The following is a 15,099-nucleotide window of genomic DNA, read 5'->3' as shown; positions in this document are numbered from 1 at the left end:
TCACTGCTGTAGGTCAGGTTGTGTCAGCATTACCATGATAAAACCCTATTCTTCCTAATTTGTAACTTAGACAAAGGTGGCCAAATCACAGAAGCGACTTCAGATTCAGAGAAACGAAGCTAGATTATGAAATAAATTTATGGCAATCACCTCACAGCACTATTGACAAAGCAACAAAGCTGTATTCCAGACACAAATTTTCCAGCACTATTTCGGCAAAGCACTGTAACCTGGAATAAGACACCTAGCATTAGGAAATGAGAGGGTCAGTCTCTGCGTCCATTCAGCCCTCCATTAAAATTTGTAAAGGATGAAGATTATTCTGCCCTGTTTTGTGAGGTACAAACTGGACCTGCACTGAAAACAACATTGCATAGGAAAACTGTAACCATAGGTTAAATAAACAAACATATTTAAAAATAGCTTTACACAATTCAAATGTATACTGCCAAACCTGTATAGAAATTGTGAGAGTATCAGAAAACTTCTTCCTTTCAAGTGATTCAAATTGATTTTGCTCAAAACAATGACAGAGTCTTAGCGAACGGTAGTTGCCTAAATATAGTTCAGCGCTGTAAGAGATGTACAAGAACAAATTTCTAATGCTACATTTAATCTTCTCTAAATTAGGCATGAAACAGAGTTTGTAGTCTTGCTGTGCTTCTCAAGTTCCTTAAATAAAAAGATAATCTATAACTCATTATAAACAATACCCAAAAAAAGGCACACACATACAAAAGAGACATTTCATCCTCGTGTCCAACGATTCTCAAGGGAATTTTCATGTGACTACATTTAAGATGATAACCCATTTACAATAGCCCTAGTTTTAACAGTGAAAGTATCCTATTAGCCCTTTGGAAGCCCTGTTGGGACTTCAAACAGCAGGTTTTGTGGTTACATGCAAGCATCACTGTGCAATTGTGATGAACACAATTGTTGTACTCCTATTTCACTTAGCATTAACTTCGCAATCTCAAGTATGGCTCTATGAACACTGTTGACAAAATGGTAAAGAAACTGCATTTCATTTGTTTATGATAGGATACATTTTTAATTCTCAATCCAAAAAAGGCTTTCCTAAAACCTTGGAGAGAGCCAAAGCTTTTATTATTTAGTACAAGTGATTTTTACTTTAGAACATCATGTTCCCAAAGAAGGAACCTTGTAATTTATTCCACGCTCCCCCCAAAAGACAGATCACAGTCAGTATTTTCAGGAAGAGAAGACATGGCTATGTGAACAAAGAAAACATCAGTAAGTTACTACATATCAATAGCCACAGTAGCAGGTTATTCATAATAAGCTTTGTTGATCCTTTTGGAAAACGTCAGGTTAGAAGATAAGTTTTCTTCCAGGGGAACATTACTTATTAAAAATAAAGGGGTCACCTGTAAAAACATTAAAATAGGTTTCCTCTCTTGAATTGCCCAGGAACACTGCTCTGAGATTTCCTCTGTTACCTTAGTCATTATCAACTGCGGGATATGCCTAACCCCTAAATACTTGTACAGGGAAAAAAAAAAAAGGTAAAAAAAAAAAGGAAAAAAGCATCGGACAGAAAGAAAACAGCTCAGACCATGACACAAGAGTGACCAGCAAAACCTATGATGCAAGACACAGCATTCTACATCAGAGGTCTGATGGAACTTCTTCTGTTTTCTACAATTATGCGAGCCAACCGTATTATCTGGGTATCACGAAGAGAAACTACCTTGTTATTGCAATGCACTCACCAGGATAGGGAACATATGGTCCTTTATAGAGATGGAATACTGAGGCCCCAAAAAAGTCTCTAAACTATCGGAAGAATAAGGGAAGGGGATCTGGTAGAGTTCAGGGCTCAAACCCTTGCTAATAAAGCACTTTTCTTCTGAAACAACAGCGGCTTGCCTATTAGCCCTTCAGCACAAGCGAAAATGCATAATTCCATGCCATTCCTGGAGTGAGAGGCAGCAGGTTTTGGCAGTGGTTTTTCTGACTCAGCCTAGTAAATACCAGCAGCGGGAAGGGATTCAAGTGTTTTCCTTCCAGAACTAAAGCAATTCTGCTGTCAGAAAAGCTGGCATTTCTGCAAAGCTCTAGATGCAGCGAAAGGCAGGAGGACAACCTCCTGCCTTCAAGCTGCCCTGTTCCAGCCTCAGGCATACGAATTACGCATGAATACAGTGCACTCCTGGGAAAAGCTAGGAATGCAGTCAATGGGTGAAGAGACTCAGTGTGAGAAGCAATGGTCATTAAGATACACTGCTAAAGGATGCTTCAACAAAACATCAAAAAGGTGGCCAATGGTGCGAAAGGCCACAGAACACAGATAAACATCCACCAGACAAGCAATGTGGAAGAAGACAACATGGACAATAATAAAGATATATCAACCTTACAGAAGAACCACCCTTACCGATAGTTTATGAAAAACATTTCTTCCATGAATCCTCTGAACAGCTTTGTTAGGAGAGACGACAGCAGAACTCTCCTTAGCCACAGTTATAATGGAAAACCATTCGATTAATGGCAGCTCTAATTAGAAAATGAGGGCTTGTCTACAGTACAGTTCACATGTTCGATTTAGTATCTCAGACTCTGAACTACTGCCCAGCTGTATTATACATGACACTCAAACACCTCCTTACAGTAACAAGCATCTCATTTCTATGGCCTTCCTCTTGTCTTCCATACTATCACACTGACTCCCCAGGCCCTGAAAGCGAAATGCAAGGAGCAGTCGTAAGAAGGTAGGTACAAAGGAATAAGAGGAATGATACAGCTAGCAAACACACTACTCACAACACAAAGAAACAAAAGCATTGATCATGCCATGATCTGGCCATCCATGTCATGTAAAAGTTTTACAGTCTCACATTTTCCTTCCACTCTGCTTTATGACACTGGGAGAGGCTCAATACGTATCTAACACACCTAAAGAATATTAAACACCGAGAAAATGAAGGGAAACCAAAAAGGTAGTATCAACTGGAAGCAAAAGGGGTTGAAACTACAGGGAAAAGATTTAATGAGTTCCATAAGAAAGAAATACGTATGTGAGACTGACATCTCTTAGACCCCGGAATAACTTCTCAAAAGAAACAATGGAACCCAGCACTTTGGATCTATTTAAGGTAGGATCAAGCAAAGCACAAAAACCCTTGTACTGCAGGGAGCAATCAACACTGAAAGAGAAAGACAGAACCACGAGGTGGTCTTTCATCTTTAGCTTAGATGTCTCTAAATTTGTCATTAGAAATTTTTGCTATGTATTTCCTTCTTTTTTTCTTTTAATCATTAGAATGATTATGAAGCAATTGAAAGTGAAATCCTTAACGCCACAGGCATGCTGGCTTGTCTTTGAATAGTCGAATAGTCTTCATAGCTTCATTTCATTTAGGAAAATACTAAAATATCTAAACATAGTCTCTAAAAATATATATAACCAAAATATAATCTTGACGATGCTTCTTTAGAAAATTCTTTGAATGGCAAAATAAATAAATCCCTCTGAAGAACATTCCTCACCTGTTTGAACAAAGAGGAAAGCTGATATTTGGAGGATCTGTGTTCAGCCCTGAGAAGCTGTTAAAAATAAGGCTGTGTGAAATGCTTCCGTCGAAACGCAGACCACATAACCCTTACGCCATGAGAGACTTTCTCCAACCTGGTTTCTGGTTTTATTCAAGGATTTGGACCAGTTTTATGAAAGATCTTGAAAGTAGTCTAATAAATGACTTCATATAAAAATTATGCCCTACTTTCATACCAATGCTCCTGCATAACCACTGAAGCCGGAGAAGCTCAAGAGAGGTGCAGAATCAAGGCGTACAAGCAGTGAAACCTGAACACCGATTTTTCACATTCCTGACTGATGAGGCTTTGCGCAATTCAGTTCATCTGTAAAAAGAAACCAGCTGGAGTCCAGAAAGCACTTAGGGCAAACACAGAGCACTGACAAACAGGACAGTCCCAGGAGCCGGCCCTCCTCCCTGACCCACGGGTGCCACAGTCCAACAGGTAGCCCAGAGGCTGTGTCCGGTTGCCAGGCAGGATGCCTGCCTCTGCCTGCAGCGGGAGGGAAGGATAGGGATGGACTGGACTCCGTGTCCCAGAGCTGGGCGACCAGCTGAAGGAAGGTGAGACTGAGGCAAGAGGAGGAGACAGAACAGTATCCCAGCATGGGGCGGTGCCTGCTTTGCTTTCCCAGGGGGACTGATTTAAACCATTCTCTAATCAGAAATGGGTACAGACCCACATCACAGGTCAGATCTAAGCAGCTTAAAAAAAGTACACAGGCCTCAGGTAAGGTCTAAGGCAACAACAAGGAAAGTTTCACCAAAGCTGCAAAAAAAAGATGAACCCCTTAAAAACAGGCAGAGCCAAACAGAACAGGATATGCTTGCTAAACACAAATGTCAATCACAAAGCAGATCTTCAGGTTGTGACACCACATTACAGGTGCAGTATATCTTCCTGCTATTTGTCACAGAAACTTTGAAAGCATGTTGAATTTAACCAATATAGGTTAAGTAACACTGTCTAGCTGATACCCTCCTTGCAACTGGCACACCAAGGCCTGAGCCCAGCCAGCAGTTCCTGACACTTATTTCCTCTTCTAGCATTCCCCTCTTTGATTTCCAGCGGGAATTGCAGTGTGGTTGCTCATGCTGTGCATCTCAGGAGTATTTGCTGACTCCTCAATTTTTTAATGAGAATATCCCAGGGCCCCAATAAGCCTATTTCATAGATTCATAGAAGCTGGAGATGGAAAAGACCTAGGTCGTCCAGCCCATGCCTTCGCTTCCCCTCCCTCCTTCACCTTTTCGCCAGTATGTGATTGTTTCCTACAATGTATTTCTGTCCTGTTTGCTGGCCCAGTAATGTCTGATTTATCCACTGCATAAAATAACCGCAGATAATTAATTACATGCTTTCAGTGAGTATACAGCAAACTGCCTACCCAGAACTCAAGCTCCCACACCAGCATACAGCCGACTGAATTCATTTACAAAGCAAACAATAATGTTGCTCACCAGCTCCTTAAATTACTTCTGGAGGCCTTGGAACATTTTCTGGAACTTTCAGAATTTGGCTTTCTGAGGATAAGGTTACTTTTTCCCACTGATCCAGTTTGATTTCTACTAATTTTCTGCTACATGTTTTACTCAGTTTCATTTACAATTTAGTTACCAAAGAAAATGAGCAGTCTCAGGGTCTGGGTTGTATTTTTTTCCCCTTCTCCTCAGCTTCTACCAGCAAGCCTGGCTGTGTTGTAATAGCAAGAGAGCATAAAATGTGTCTAAGCAGTGAATAATAACTGAGGAAAAGAATGTAGGGAAAAGAGTTTCACTTAAGAAAACTCTCATTTGGCATTTTGTTTTAAATATTTTTTTAAAGGTCAACTACTCTTGAAGGACTTTAAAGGTTGAGGAGGAGGATCTCAGTATCTGAGCAAAATAGAATATATCATAAGGTAGTGAAGCAGTGCAACAACGTTATGCATGGGGAGTTTGACAAATTACAAGGTCAGTGATCATCATACTTCACCTGCTTCATTTTTGCACTTACTATTTACGCTCCATATTGCAAAAAATATATAGTTTTTCTTACATTTCTTTTGCTGCTTCACACACAGTCTCTCTCTCTCTCCCCCATACGCGTATCAGTCAGGAATACCAAAGCCACAGTACCCTTGATTCACTTTTTGCTACAAAGGTATCCCCAGCTTTTTTTTGAGAGGCACCTTTCCCTCCCTCAAAGGTACAACAGGACACCTGTAAAATGTGGCAAAACAGCAGACACCTACCTATGTCCTACGTTTTCAGCAAGGTCTGTTCAGTGTAGATATTATCTGATCGCACCAGAAGAATACAGACTGCATCGATGCATTTTTCCATGTCCAGCAATGTCTGCCCAGGCCCCACTTTTTGGCCCTAGGTAAGCATTTTTAATGTCTGGGACAATTTTCATTCCAACCCTGGGGAAACAAATCCATTAGTGCTGACCTGGAGCTGTTAATTCTGCCTGGAATTAATGGGGAATTTCCCAGTTAGTAGCTACTCACAAGTCTCATTCCACTTCTCGACTCTCTTGCATGATTTCCTCTGTCGGTCTTTGCCTCCTTTCCTGCTTCTTCCCCCACCAGTCTCCTGAATCTAACTCTAAGACAGCATGAAAACAAGCAGGTAAACTGAAGTATATGAGAGAATAAAAAAAATTAATACCCATCTCATTTTCTCTCACATTTCGGCTTGCAGTTCATTTTCTGAGGAAACGAGAAATAGATAATCTTCTGAACAAGAGGACGGACTTGCACAGATGTGCGGGAAGCTTCTCACAGTCCAGCTATCTGAGGGAATGTACAAGTAACCTGAAGAGCAACCAGAGGACTCTCAAGAAGGCATGCTTCATTCTCTTTGCAATAATAAACAAAAAATTGCTGCATCTATGAACTCTTCCTTTAAGCCACACAGGATAAAATTTGTATAAAACAAATTATACTAAATAGGGAAAAGACGACGACAGGAGGCTGACTGACAGTAGGTTAACAGACCAGTTCCTGTAATGTTAGGAAAAGGCAACGCTCCTCTTAGGATGTCACGTCTCCAAAATAAGCCCCTCCATTTGTGAACTGGGGACTGGTCTACTTATTAAAATAAGCCATGTCTTCTGCTATGCCCTTCAAGCCTCCAAAGGAGAAACAGCTAACAGTAAATTGGGTTCAGACCAATAATTTCCCCAAACAGACTGACAGAAGAACACATATACATTGACTATCTATCTCTTGGGTCTTATTTTCATTTTGTATCAAGAAAAGCATTATGTATATAGCTTTGCATATCGGCCAGCGACAGGATAAAAAAAAATCTGACTGCCATTTAGGAGTACAAAATACTTTGATACCTCAAAGATATCCTTAATGCATCTGAACATTCCTTCACGGACTTGTTTCACTCTAATCCCTTAAAGGACTTTCAAATCCAGCTCTGAAGCTGCCTAGTCCTAAACCTGCAAACTGCTATACACTACTGTGCCTTTGACTGTAAATGTACTTAATAGAAAAGCACATCTGGAAGGTCTGGGGTGGCGGCAATGATAACACAACACTATCAGCCTCTTTGAGGATGGGAGGGGCAATCCATGAGCCCCTGTGATCTTCACTAGTATTTTCTAATGAGATGTGTGAAATACTGATATCCAGCCCTTCAAGTTTACAAGCCTTTTGACTTCAGAATTTCAAAATCTTTAAGCCCCAAGTCCATGGTTTGGGATGCTATCATTGCATAAGGTGGACTAGACTTCCTCCTTTTTCATTAACGCAAAATGTGGATGAAAGGCCCCGTGCAATTCAGATTATCATAAATTCAATTTCCTCAACTGCTAAAACCAAACAAGATACATACACTATGTGCAGGCTTGCTCTGAGGACAGTCTTGCCTTTGAAACAGCTGAGATGCAGTGCAGGTTGACAGCCATTGGTTTTTAAATGCCACTGGAAAGAACAGCTTAAATTCAACTATTTCTTAAAGACACCCACCATATCCTCATTGCATAAACATACAGACCAAACTTTAATGATTTGCACTTCAGGTTGGGTTTTTTCGTCCTGAGAATCTTCCTGCTATCACCAAGGGTTTTTGAAGCTCGTTCAAAGCCACAAATATTCGGAAGTGCAGCCTGTGCTCTACTAATCAAGGCAAGTGCTTATTTATAACATCCCTGCCCAAATCAGTAATCTCCCCAAAAGCCTCCCCTCTTTTCTTATATGTGAGACCTGAAACTGGCCTTTACATTTAATACACCATGAAACCAGGATCTGATCTCTCCCCTTTATACATAGGGTCATTTCTGAAATACATTGTTTTTCATGAATTCAATCCATGCTACAGCTCTCAAAAGACAAACTGCAGTTAGAGCACGATCATAGCAACTAAGGCTTACTCTTGAGTCCTTAAAAGTTTTGGGGTTTTTTTTCTCCCTCTCTCTCTCTCTTTGTTTGGATCGGGTTTTTTAATTCCTTTCTTTCTTAAAGAAAGTGGTGGGTAAAAGGAATAAGAAGTATTCAAACTATTATGTGATGGTAATTGTTCTTATTTCATAAGCCTGAAAATCCTCTTTTTTCATATACTAAAACCTTTTCAGATCCTGAGCACAAATGTACTGGATTAACTTCTATTATGCACCTAGGAATCTCTAGGCCAGAAGAGGTGACATTAGCTTCCACAAGAAAAGTCTCCAGAAAATAATTTATGGTTATTCACAAGGGGAAACTTTGCAAAATCTTCCAAAAATGCAAGCATGCCAGCAACTCCTGCTGGGATCAGGAGTATCACTTGCAGCACTGCTTTAACCACCGTTTCACCTCCACACTTGTCAATGCATAAATCTTTCATTATCGCTGGGAATAACTGAATGACACCTGGGAACAGTATTGAAGGAGGATGAAAAAACACCCTAAAGACTCCCACGTCTCCTTAAACCAGACGCATTTGAGAGGAGATTTATCCAAAATATTACAGTCAGGCTCATCTTAAATATATTCATTTTATGTTCAGAGCATTCTTGAAATGTCAGAAGAGATAAAGAAGTTCACGCCCTACAGTTAACGAACACAGTATTGTAATTAATATGGACTGAATATTTCATTAGCAACACTGAGAGCCCACGTATAGAGAAACCATTGTTCTCACATCAAAATATATTATAACTCCATTTCTAAATAAAAAGAGATAAAACTCATAGGGTTTCAAAAACCAGACTTCGGGTTCATTCTGGTGATTCACTAGAGGCAGTAACTGCTAAAGACGGGCTTTTTACTACTGTGGAGTTTACTGGATTAATGTTTAGGATATTAAACATTTTAGGAACAGGAATCTCATGGCATGGTTCGATCTTCTTTCCAATGTGACATCTGAAGTGTGCTCTGTGAGAAGAACATACGCAAACTATTGAGATTATATTTGAAATCTCATCCATGTATCAATCCTATACAATCAGATCAGGCAGCTTTCTCCACTATTGCAAAAATCCTGGTAATTTAAATTCTTGTCACTACTAGCCCAATATATTTAAAATATAATAAATTTCTGTTCTCAGGAACATATGATAAACATACAGTCAAAACCTAAGGGTACCATAATCTCAGTGTCAGCTATCAAACTTTTGGAAAGAAGGGTCTAAAATAAAAACATTTATGTCTCTTATGCATTTTGTTTTCAACCTATAGTTCTTGGACAACTTCTAAGGTACTCTGGCAAAAGTTACTTAAGAAAAGGAAGCCCACAGCCAAGTTTAAATTCACTATATAGATATCTGCTCCTCCAGTGGAAAAAAAAAAAATAATCAGGATCTGAAAATCCAAAAAAATGCTGAAAAACATTAATTTGTGCTGTTGCAGGATTTCTCTGTTGTGTTGGGCTGGTAAAAAAAATTTGAGGATGCAAGGTGTCCAGGGAAGGAAGCCGCCTGTCTCCCTGTGTTTATAAGGTATCTAACTGTTAAAAGCACACTGAGTGTCAAAGTAAATATTAACAAAATTGTAACTGTCATTGTCCTTAATAGCAAAAATATTACTCCATCAGACAAAAATCTGTCTGTAATCTATATATCTCAAAGTAGATCAAAGATATGTACATTTAGATTTAAATAATAATATATAGTGGCATTTCAAGAACAAACCTTTATCTCCGCATACTTGTGAGCCACTCCATTAAATCTGTGACAGATACTTAGTGGGATGACCCCGTATAAGGCCTTTATGAATGCACTGTTTGTGCATTCCTGGACTATTTTTTCATTTTTATTTAGTTTCAGTAAGTATCATTTCTTATAGCTGTGATAAGCAGACAGAAGCTGGGAAGGCTGTCCTTCGTGGTTCTGTCCACCAAATGTCCCTCTAGAAGCAGCCACTGATCAATTCCAATACATCACACGACCTTCCCAAACGACACTCCTGGCCCAGCTGGGTCACATTTCTACAGTTCGCTAAGCTGATGGCTGAGCATACATCAATTCCATTTGGACAAATTCAAATACAACATTTAAACAGACCGAGAACCTAACAGTTTTGGGACAGTCATGAGTATGCTTACACGGAAAAAGTGAATGCATTCACCTTTATTTTTTAGCTACCTCCCATCTCACGTATTAATACCTCATTTGAGTATTTGCTGCTGACTGAATATTCAGCTCAAGGTATAACTTCAAATGTACAGATTTATATTTGCCGTACTTCATTACAGTTGAGTAAGCATTTATGGTATAACATGTTAGAAAATACTTCATACTGCTGTTTTAAAATGTCTTTCTGTTTCTCATGCAACAACTCTAAAGAGGGTAAAACACTTTTGTTAACAGGTTTGCTCCAACTAACCTACCTTTCTTCAACAGAAAGGAAATCTCGCAAGAGTTTTAGAGAAATTGTTATACGTGCATACATATAAGCATTTACGTATGTACACTCACACACGCAGAGGATGATATTTTGGCAATTAAGGTATTTCAAAAGGGATGCTACATGAGACTATTCCTCTGCTTTTCTTGCTCTGTCCAGATTCTTAAATAAATAAATGAATGCAATATAGTGTGAAGATGGGAGATACACTTATTAATGCATACATTTGTCCTGAGCCTTCAAAAAATTAAAGCGACCTTCAAAGCCGATCAGAGCGAGCCATGGTTGTATTCCTACTAGTCACAGAACCAACAATGAAAGTTTAGCATCCCTCTGAGTTAGTCCTACTCTTTCTGCTTCAATTTATATCAGAAATAACTAGATGACTCTGTGCTATTAGGTATGGGCTGAGTCCCCAAACAGATCAATCTAAATTTTATTAAAAACAGAGAGCCAAACCATGGTCCTCTGGGAGAAGCAAAAGTCAATGGAAATCCATCCATGAAGAGACAAATTTATAAATGAAACATCTATGCATAACTCATAATTGCCTAATATGTGTAGCCTGATACAGACTAATGGAAGGAGATTTTTTTTTTTTTGTCAGGGGAGTTTTTTCTTTTAAAATTAAATTTTTTTAAAACATTACATGGAAGCACATGGCTTAACTCAGCCACTACTTCACTGAAGTTTTCATATCAAAAAAATGCAACCATCTCTTCTTGAAGCTGCTTTTCTTGAACAGAGCAGGACGGCTAGACTCTAAAGTTATACATCATCAGAATCCAAGCCAATAGAAAAGTCAAAGCATGATGAAGAACAGCAGGGGGGAAGAAAGGGATGTTTATCAGGCTAGTACCACACCTTTTTGTCTTTTTAACCTACTGTTTCAGTGGAGGTTGGAAACACTGTTTCGCGGTCTAATCTTGCATTGAAATACACCACAAATGTGTTTCAGAAAGCAACGGAGATAAGCAATGTGCTGTGGTATCTGTTTCTACCATTTTCTTCTTCTGTCACAGGAAAAAATAGAGAGGAGTTGATGAACTAGTGCATCTTGTCTTGCGTGTTACCATTTGACAGGAACAGTTTCCAGAAAATGAACTCCCTACAATACAAGAATCGCTGTGAAGACGACTTTTTTTTTTTTTTACAGCATGAATTCAGTCATGTCAGATTTATGACATATTCCTCTACAGAATATTTCATATCACTGAGCATTTAGGGGCCCTTTTACTGTTGACTGAACTGTTTTTAACTTGTTTGCCGTTAAAGAGGCTGTAGCTTGCACAGGGTAGACGGGAGCACTGACCAGCATCCAGATCTCTGCTGCAGCTTGTGCCAGTGACTTACCTGACCTACATAAAAATACCTTTCCTGAAGAGGCTTCTGAAGTGCTATACGCCACCCACAAGCCGCACTAAGGACCAAATTATTCATTTCAAAAAGCCAATTATTTTTTCAAATGTTTCCCCCCTCCAGATCAGCATATAACCTAGTACATAATTCCTAAGCATTCAAAACAATGACATTGTCTCTCAAGTATTTAAGCATATGGAGACCTGCACCCCAGTGGGCAAGATCGGATGCCAAAGATTAACACCAAAGACTGCTCACCGAGGCTTCCCTCACGACCCTCCTACTAATGTGTGATTTTAACAAGCTGTTACACTTTCCTCCTTAACCTGAAGCATGAGGAGAAAGCCCATCCCCGGTGGGGCTGGCAGACGGCCCCCTGAGCCTTCGCCTATGTTCAGATGTCAGTGCTGCCTGTGCAGCAGGTCCTGCCCTCCGAGGGATCAGCTGGCTGGAGGGAGACAGACATGAGACCTATTAGCACCTCCACAGCTCAGGCCAGTCTGCCTGATTACAAATTCATTGAAATTAATTAATTTTTAATTTCACACTAACCTCAGCTATTATAAATCAAGCCAACCAGGCCAGGGAAACATTCACTGAAATATGAAACTGTCTGTCAAAGAAGCGCCTGATCACAGGTTCAACTTCAGCAATCTGTCACTTGAGAGACAAGAAGAAAGCAAATTACTTTTCACAGAAATTATTAGAAAATATTGCCTTGATTAATTACGCTGTTTCAGAAAGGGCACAAAAGGAAAAAAATATAATACCAGTTCTGAGCTCTGTAAGCCAGGGTCTGGTATTCCAGCCTGACGAATGGTTTAATCATCCGGAAAATCTATTTAAAAAAAAAAAAAAATAACATTTTTTTTTCCAAACGAAGGAGTAAAACTTCTTTTACACAATAAAAATAATGAAAAATAATAGAAAATATTAACATCCCTGTATCTATGAAAATAATATCTAGGCTCTTCATAGATGTTTTTCTCACTGGCCTCAGACTTCTCTACCACAGCTCCAGGGAAAGGGAAATAATCTTACTTAGAAATATTGACAGGTTCGATAAAGATTGAGTTGCTATCCTTCCTGCCTTCTGGTGCTTTGTTAACGTGAAGCAGTTACCCATCAAATACATCTCTACAACATGAGCATGAGTCAGTTCCATCAGAATTAAATCTCATCCAAGATACACCACCTCCTCTCATCAACAAAATTCAGGGGCAGGGGGGTGTCACTTGCTTTCTAGTTTTTGAAGTTCAGATCTATTGTGTTGCAAATATGAATTCAAACCCTGGTTAGACTTGGTCTGACCGCACTGGAGTATATGGAAGAGTAACTACTTTCATAAACTTCTAAAAATCAAGGTCACTATATGGCTGTTCAGCACTTTAGCACATATACAAGGAAAGGATCTTTTTTTTTTCCCTATATATAAAAGAAATGTAGTAGTTTTACAACCTTAACCATGGTCCTCCTAGGATAAAAACAGAAGATTCAGTGGAAAGGCGGGAATTTTCTCTTTCCCAGGAGATAAAACTCTTACATCAAACTTTGTTGGCATTAGTATTTCATTCTAAATTTAAAAATCACTGATACCTTTAATAATGGTACCAATTATGCCAATTTAAAACTATGTTACTTTTAAGAATAGGGAAGTTATCCCTGATTGAATTTTGCTCTCCTTCTTCTTTGGACAGACACTGTTTCAGTAGGAGGATTCAATATTTGAAGCAGGAAATTTATTTCTTTTACAAAATCAGAATGACTTCAAAGCTACTCAGACATATAAGGTTATAGCTGATTGGAAAATCCTTCACCAAACAATTTTCTGCTCAAAAATACTGTTACATCAAGATTGAAATCCCTTCTCAAAACTGACAAGATGTGTGCATGTGCATACATATTTGGGTGACTGTGAGAAAGTAAATGAACAAGCTATGCTTAAGCATACAAATCCAAGAATGTCATCCTAAAAAAAAAGGGTTATTGGAAGCTTACCATCTGGTATTTCAAAAATACTCATTTTTTGAGTGTGTTTAAAGCACGGATTCTGATATTCTAACCTGTTTCATATTCCACACGTACACTAGCCCTACATTGTCAGCTGGAAAAAAAACATTGAGCTGTTATGACAGAATACGCGTGAGGCACGATCCTCCTGAACAGATAGGAAAGGAGAGAGTTTAAAGACTGCTCACGGCTGCATATGATATTTCAATAAAACTATTGTGCCCTGCCACCGTTATAAACAGCCCAGTGCAAATGTGTGCAAGTGCATTTCATAGTTGTGCCAATTACATACATGTATGCTACATGCATGTAAATACGGGCACAAACACATAGGCACAAACTGCTGAAAAGCTCTGCTCTGAAATGCACGCATACAAGCAAATTTAGACGCTCAAAGAACCCTCACTGCTCCCAACAAAGTGCCGGGATGAGCAAGATTACAAAAGATCAGTGAACTGGGACCCATATAAGCACCGCAGCCCACCACTAGAAGGCTTACACTTACCTACTTGGCAATTACTCAGAAAATTCACTATGACAAGAAGTAATTAAAAAAAAAGAAAAAAAGAAACAGAATTAACCTTTTTCAATATTGTCTTTGTAAGTACCTTGTGTTACATATCCTAACTTTTGCATTCAACTTTATCTTATTTGATTCCATTTCCTCTTGAATGACTGATTTTTCCTTGTACAAAATACCTAAAGATAAAGTTTTTAAAACAACTGTCCACAATAATTTTTTTCATCTCTATATGTTTAAAAGCGCAGCAGCCTGGAGAACACAGTAGCTGAATTAATAATAGAATCATAGAAACATTTAGGCTGGAAAAGACCTTTAAGAAATAATACCTTTGATTTGGAACTTAACCTTCAAAACCAAAGTCCAATTAATGTATCTGCAAAAAACACAAAACGTGAGACCCTTCACTAAACTTTTATTTTATTTTGTAGAATATGAATCAGGAATAGCACCCATTACATTCATACATAATTTACTAAGCAAATAAATGCAACACCTCTTCTGTAAGTCACTAGGTAAATGAATTATGAAAGTTAAACCTCAAGGAGAGCCATTTTAGGAACAGCAGAAGTCAGCTCACTGTTGTTGCAAGGGGCTTTCTCATATGATCTCATCCATAGTGATACTGCATTTATTCTCTTTCATTCAACACGGGAAAAAAAAACACCTCACTTCTCATTTGTTTCAGGCTAGATGTTTTCCTCCCCTGAGAAGGTTTAAACACACATTATGAGCTTGGTCTAGTAATCATTCAAAGCAAAATTCTGACTCAAGCCTGCAAGAACTTTGTCTGTGTAAGGACCACAGGCTTGGCCTCTTGCGAATACTT

The 15,099-nt window shown here is 38.9% G+C and overlaps 1 protein-coding gene across 4 annotated transcripts in view; it reads right to left on the bottom strand.

The window, feature by feature from the left end:
* Window positions 1-15,099, bottom strand: part of EPHA3 (EPH receptor A3) — a 231,343-nt gene that overhangs the window by 120,634 nt on the left and 95,610 nt on the right. The gene's annotated exons all lie outside the window — the stretch shown is intronic.

This window comes from Larus michahellis, chromosome 1 (genome assembly GCF_964199755.1).
Source record: "Larus michahellis chromosome 1, bLarMic1.1, whole genome shotgun sequence".
Taxonomy (NCBI): Eukaryota; Metazoa; Chordata; class Aves; order Charadriiformes; family Laridae; genus Larus; species Larus michahellis.
The sequence above is the reverse complement of the archived record's forward strand: the minus strand, read 5'-3'. Positions and strand labels throughout refer to the sequence as shown.